The sequence below is a fragment of the Coenobita brevimanus genome, chromosome 90 (genome assembly GCF_032717465.1).
Source record: "Coenobita brevimanus isolate Jiangsu-jjx chromosome 90, ASM3271746v2, whole genome shotgun sequence".
NCBI lineage: Eukaryota > Metazoa > Arthropoda > Malacostraca > Decapoda > Coenobitidae > Coenobita > Coenobita brevimanus.
In genome coordinates this window covers 19866164-19872278 of record NC_137043.1, presented here as the reverse complement: position 1 = coordinate 19872278, position 6115 = coordinate 19866164, and positions in this window count along the sequence as shown.

Below are 6115 nucleotides of genomic sequence, written 5' to 3'. Positions count from 1 at the left end.
AATAAAGATCTTCAGTAGATAGGAGGACATAAACCGTTAGAAGGCATTTTTTAAATTAGAGGAATATTGTCAGAATATGCAGAATGCATTCCAGACTTCCATCTTAGCGGTAAAATTTAACCAATAATCTCGAAAAGAGGATGACATTGTAATCTGAAACGAGTGTGTGAAAATTGCCAGTGACGGAACCGATACCTGTGATTAGAATGATTATAAAATTAACAGTGTTTCAAGATCTGTTAGTTGATGATGCGACTTTGGAAGTGTAAGAGACTAATGAAATTGGACGATACTTAGGGGTTGGGATTGTTTTTCTTGCTTTGGACAGACTGAGTGAGAGAAGGCTTTCAGCAAGAAGGCAAGATGAAACTTGAAAAACCGCGACAAATACCCCTCTAAGCATGGAAACTTAATTTTCTGGAAAACGAGGGACTTAATCAGGACCACACACCCAGACAACCCACTCACGGAAGATTTCAAACACCCAGACAATCCACTTATGAGAGATATGAAACACTCAGACAACTCACTCACGGGAGACATATATCTGGAATCTGTTGCCTCTGTTTTGCTCTCCAATGAAAAGACTGGGAACAGAAAATGGATCTTTCTTTGTGAAATGAAAAATCTAGGAGATGTATTGTGTAAGGGGAGGAGAAAGTGGGAGGAGAACTCATTCTGCTGCTTGTATGGAATGGTAAATACGAGTATTGATTTTGAATAAAATTAATATTATCGCCTGAAACGAGAGATGAAACTGAGGATAAGACAAGAAGTCATTCGACTATTGTCATTCTTGTTGACGGAAAACTGGAAATTTGCAGGTTACAGCACTCTAATACTTGGGGTCTCCTTTTCACCCTGAAGGGATGTGATTGGATTTGTGCATCTGAGGAAGAACGGGAGAAACGTAGGACGCGTGTTGCTTACATAACTGATGGAGGAAGGGATAACTAACTACTCAACCTTTTAATGACTGAAAGGGGAAGGGTGATAAAGGAAATACTGGTTTGCAGTAAGCAATGGGGAGATGGAAGACTGACCGGAGGTGTGTGTGGGGAGGAAATGAAACAAATTAATGGTAAGGTTTAAATATCTGACATCGATGGTAACAGTAAAACGTGGTCTTGAGGAGGAGGTTGGTGAGAGGGTTAATGCAGGTTGGATGAAGTGGTGGTAGGTATCTAGCGTGTTCGGCGTTTTGGTAAGAAACAGGTTTAGAAATGAGGAAATAGATCAAAGAGCAGATGTAGCGTGTATCAATTAGATCATAATAGCATGATTCAGATGGTATGGTCATGTGGTGTTGAGGTTCAGGGAGACATGAGAGACGCTGGAATCGTGGTGAGTAACGCCACGGGTTGACAACTAAAATCAGTGGAAGACAGTCATTGTAGGAATCAACTCCTAATACTGAAATGATTACTGCAAATTAAGAAAAATAACAGGGAGAGGCTTGACCATTATAACCTTATACGACATCAATGAAATTGAGAAGGCAATCGAATGACAGTGGCAAAAAATAAATTATGACACTGATCGTCGTACTGAAGGTGTAAGTATATAGGTAAATGTGTGTGTGTGTGTGTGTGTGTGTGTGTGTGTGTGTGTGTGTGTGTGTGTGTGTGTGTGTGTGTGTGTGTGTGTGTGTGTGTGTGCGCGCGCGCGCTCTGCATTATATTCAAAATGAAAGCAATTAAATTCATATGAACTGCAAAAACAAGAAAGATTAGTACTCAGAGGGTACAATACCTGTGACCAAGTGGTGTTAGGATTGGATATTTGACTCTGGTCTGTGACCTTTACTTCTATCAGATTATTCCCAGAAGCAAATTGCATTCATCCTTACTTACCTTTAAACCCTTTCACCAACTTTAATTCAAATCAGATCGATTTTTCGTTGACTTTGTCCAGTCATTTTCACCAATGATCTTTTCCTGTGACTTTGCCTTTGATGATTATTCTAAAAATCGAAATTCTTTACCTTGGTTTTAACCTGAACCATTCTACAAAGTTTAGTCTAAACTGGAGAAAGTTGTTTAAGTTGACCTCGGTGTGTGACCTTTACCTTTGACCTATTATTCTAAAAAATAGGATGTCAGACTATTGGAAGATCCTCACCTAATCCACTAGGGTTGACTGAAATCAGATTACTATTATTTCATTTTTTTTTTTCACACATCGACACACGGGCCGAATTCTGACCCTGCCCTGTGACCTTGATCTTTGACTGATTGTTGTCAAAGCTTATTGTCTTCTTTCCTCTCTGACTTTAAACATTTACACAGACTTTGGTTCAAATAAAATATAATTTGTTTGAGTTGGTCTTGCCCTGTGACAGTTTTTTTTTTTTTTTTTTTATGTGACCTTGACCTTCATATGATTGTTCTCAGACTCATTTTTTTTTTTTTTTCAGCTTTATCATCCATCATTCCACAATGTTTAGTCCGAATGAGACAAATACTCTGCAGGTTAACCTTACCCTGTTACCTTGTCATTTGACCCATTACACTAAAAAACAACAGGTTTACTCTTTAGCTGACCTTCCAATATTCTACCGAATTTGGTTAAATCAAAACAAAACTGTTTGAGTTATTTTTCTAGCAATAACATACACAGAACTAACTTTGACCGTGGCTTGACCTTTGACTAATTGTTCTCTGAAGAGAATCACTTCATTCTTACTCAAACTAATTAACCCCTTTGCGTCCTGCGTTCCCAGTATGGAACGGAACTGAGCATTTTCAAAATTTAATAAAGAAGGGAACCCCGAGGTAGGGATCTATGAGCTTCGCGACTATGAGTCAACAGGTGGAGCGCAGTACGCATAGCATCCTTGCAGCAAAATCCCTCGTGCAGGGACTCTGGGAGCTGAGGGGTTAAACATGGACAAATCTACCAGTTTCTTTAACCCCTTTGTGCCCCGTGTCTGCAGTAATGGACGGAAATGGACATTTTCAAAATTTAGTAAGGAAAGGAACCCCAGGGTAGGGACCTATGAGCTTCACGACTATGAGCCGACAGGTGGAGGGTGGTGCACTTAGTATCCTTCCAGCAAAATCCCTTGTGCAGGGACTCTGGGAGCTAAGGGGCTAATTTATAATAATCATTATCACCTGATATCCAATGAGTCTTTTTTTTTCTTATAGTAATTTTACGTCTAGACAGTTCTGCTAATTATACAAGGATCCTTTTATAGTGAAAGGCATAATAAGTGCAATATTTAACGACTCTTGTTTGAAAAGTCTCTCCAAAGATAAATAAATTTGTTTGAATGTATTATAAATCTAATCAAAACAAAGTTTATAGAACAGAAAATGCTTCAAACCATACAAATTTTTTGTATCTTAACAACTCAAAATTTTCGTTGATGGGTATACATCCTATCTATCTATCTACCTATCTACTGTCAGATGCCTTAATCCCATGAGGTGGCCACAAACGAATCGCCTCCATGTAGCCCTGTCCCCCGTCATTTCACTGCCCTGATCCCAGCTCACACTCCCTCTCTCATATACCTTTCCACTTCAACCCTTCATCTCATCCTCGACCTCTCCCTCCCTCTACTCCCTCCACCTCACTCACATACACACTCTTCGTCAGCCTCTAACTCTCCAACCTCTCCATCCTCTTTATCTCTTTTCTATCGCTACTTTAATGGTCACTGCTTCTCTGAACTGTCTGTATGCATTCCTCCACCTCTACGACGGGCGCGTAGCACCCGTCTAGCAGCAAACTCTCATCCCTTTTCTGTCCAACTCTCTAATGCAGGGGTTAATTGTTACTCTCAGTCCTTCATTTATGCAACAGGTCAACTCTGGAACTGTCTCCCTCTGTCTGTATTTCCAGCTGCCTGTAATCTCTAGTCTTTCAAACGCAGTGTGTCCAGGCATCTCGAAATGAATGGATCTTGAATTTGACTCTCTCTTGTATTTTGTTTTTCTCTTGAAGGGAACTGTTATTGTGGGCTCATGGCCTTTGGTTCCTTCTTCCTCGCATAAAGAAATGGCTAAACCACCTCAATGTATTTCTCCCAACGCTTCCTATCACATCCACATCAACACCACAACGCTCCTTCACTTCCTCATTTGTCAGTCTGTCTCTCCATGTTACTCCACATGTTCCTATGAAATAACTCATTTCCACTGCTCTCACTCTTGACTTCTGTCCCTCCAACAAGGTCCAATCTTCACTTCCACATGTTAGACTTGGTATCACAATATTTTCATACAGTAATTTTTTCACTTCATGCACACTGCCCTGTTTCTTATCACTGCTTTCAAGGAACCAGCAACCTTTCTTCCTTGTTGGACCCTTTCAAGCACATCACCATCTAAATTTCACTCCTTACTCATCACACTACCCAAGTACTTAAAAGCACTCACATTTTCCATTTCCTCCTCATTCAAACTCACTGTACATTCACTGACTTCACTTCTCTCGAAGACCATAACTTTACTCTCCCCTTCATTCACCTTTAGACTGCGTTTCTTATACACTCTCGCAAACTCATCCACCAAGCCTTCCTGCTCCCCTTCGTCTTCACTTTAGACACAGTATCATCTGCAAACAACAATACTGGGAGTTTCCAAACACTGCCCTCTCTCATTAGGGCCGCTGCAACATCCATTGCCCTACTTTGTGTCTCTTTTATAACCTCATCCATATACAGTTTGACCAACCATGGAGACATGACACATTCCTGTTTCAATCCAACTTTCAAATAGAAAAATTTACTCAGTTCACTATCGAAATGCACTGCATCCTTAGCATCTTCATACATACTCTTGACGGCCTTCAACAACTTTCCATCTACTCCATATACCCTTAATACTTTCGATAATCCTTGTCTATCCACCCTGTCATATGCTTTCTCCAAATCCATTAAGTCCACATACAAATTCTTACCCTTCTCTAGGAACTTTTTCACTAAAGATCTAAGAATGAATATCTGTTCTACACAACCTTCATAAAACCCCCCTGTTCTACTCCAAATAATTTCTCTATTTCTGTCAGCAAGTATCCTACCATATACTCTTCCAATTAAGACAATTGCCCCTACGATTACCACACACTTCTTTTTCCTTTTTCCTTTGTACAGGCGAATAATTATAGCTGACTTCCAATCCTCCGGGACTATACCATCCTCCCAGGCCAATCTGCACATCTTCCACATCCATTCTACTATTGTCTTTCCCCCATGCTTCAGCATTTCACCACACACTGCAATTCCTGGGGCTTTCTTCATTTTAACTTTCGTTGCTTCCATCCTACAGATTTCTTCCTGTCTTCTCACTTTCCTCCATCTCCCAGCCATTCCCCAGCAACCTACACTCGCAAACTCGCAATACTTTCATTCTGTATGTTCAACAGTTCCTTCAAGCGTTCTCTCCATCTGCTCACATTTTCTCCCTTCTCCACGAGTAATCTACCATTTTTATCTTTCACTCCCTAATGAACTTCATTGGCACCCTATCTAACTCCCTTTACCTTTTCCAGAACATTTTATTACATTCCCTTTACTTTACACTCGAATTCCTTCCAAATTCCTCATCCACTCTCGTCATACTCTCTCTTACTAATCTTTTCACTTTCCTCTTCCTCTCTACATACAACCCTTTCTCTTCCGTTTCTCAACTTCTTCCACACCCCTGTTTCTCATCCATTCACTATATGCTTTCTTCTCTTGTGCCACAGCCTCTCTCACCTCTACATATTCACTATACTGTTCCCTACACCCCCTTTCGTCTTCTGTTTGCACCACACACCACCTCACATGCTGCACAGATTTCTTCTGTGAATGCCTTGCACACACTTTTCACACCCTCCATCTGCTCCAATCCATATATACCCAATCGCTCCTCCACGTCCCTCTTATATTTTACTTTTTCCCATCCTTTTGTCACCTTTCCACCCTCCTTGTATGAACTACTTCCTCCTGTCCTTCCCTGCTTCTATTTCTCCATTTCATTTGGACCTTGATTCTGACCACCACCAAGTGGTGGCCAGAAAGTCCACTACCCCAGCCTGTATACACTTGTATCCATTACACACCTCATCCTGTCATCCAAACACACATAATCATTGCCTTCGTTCACTCAGTTCATCACCCACA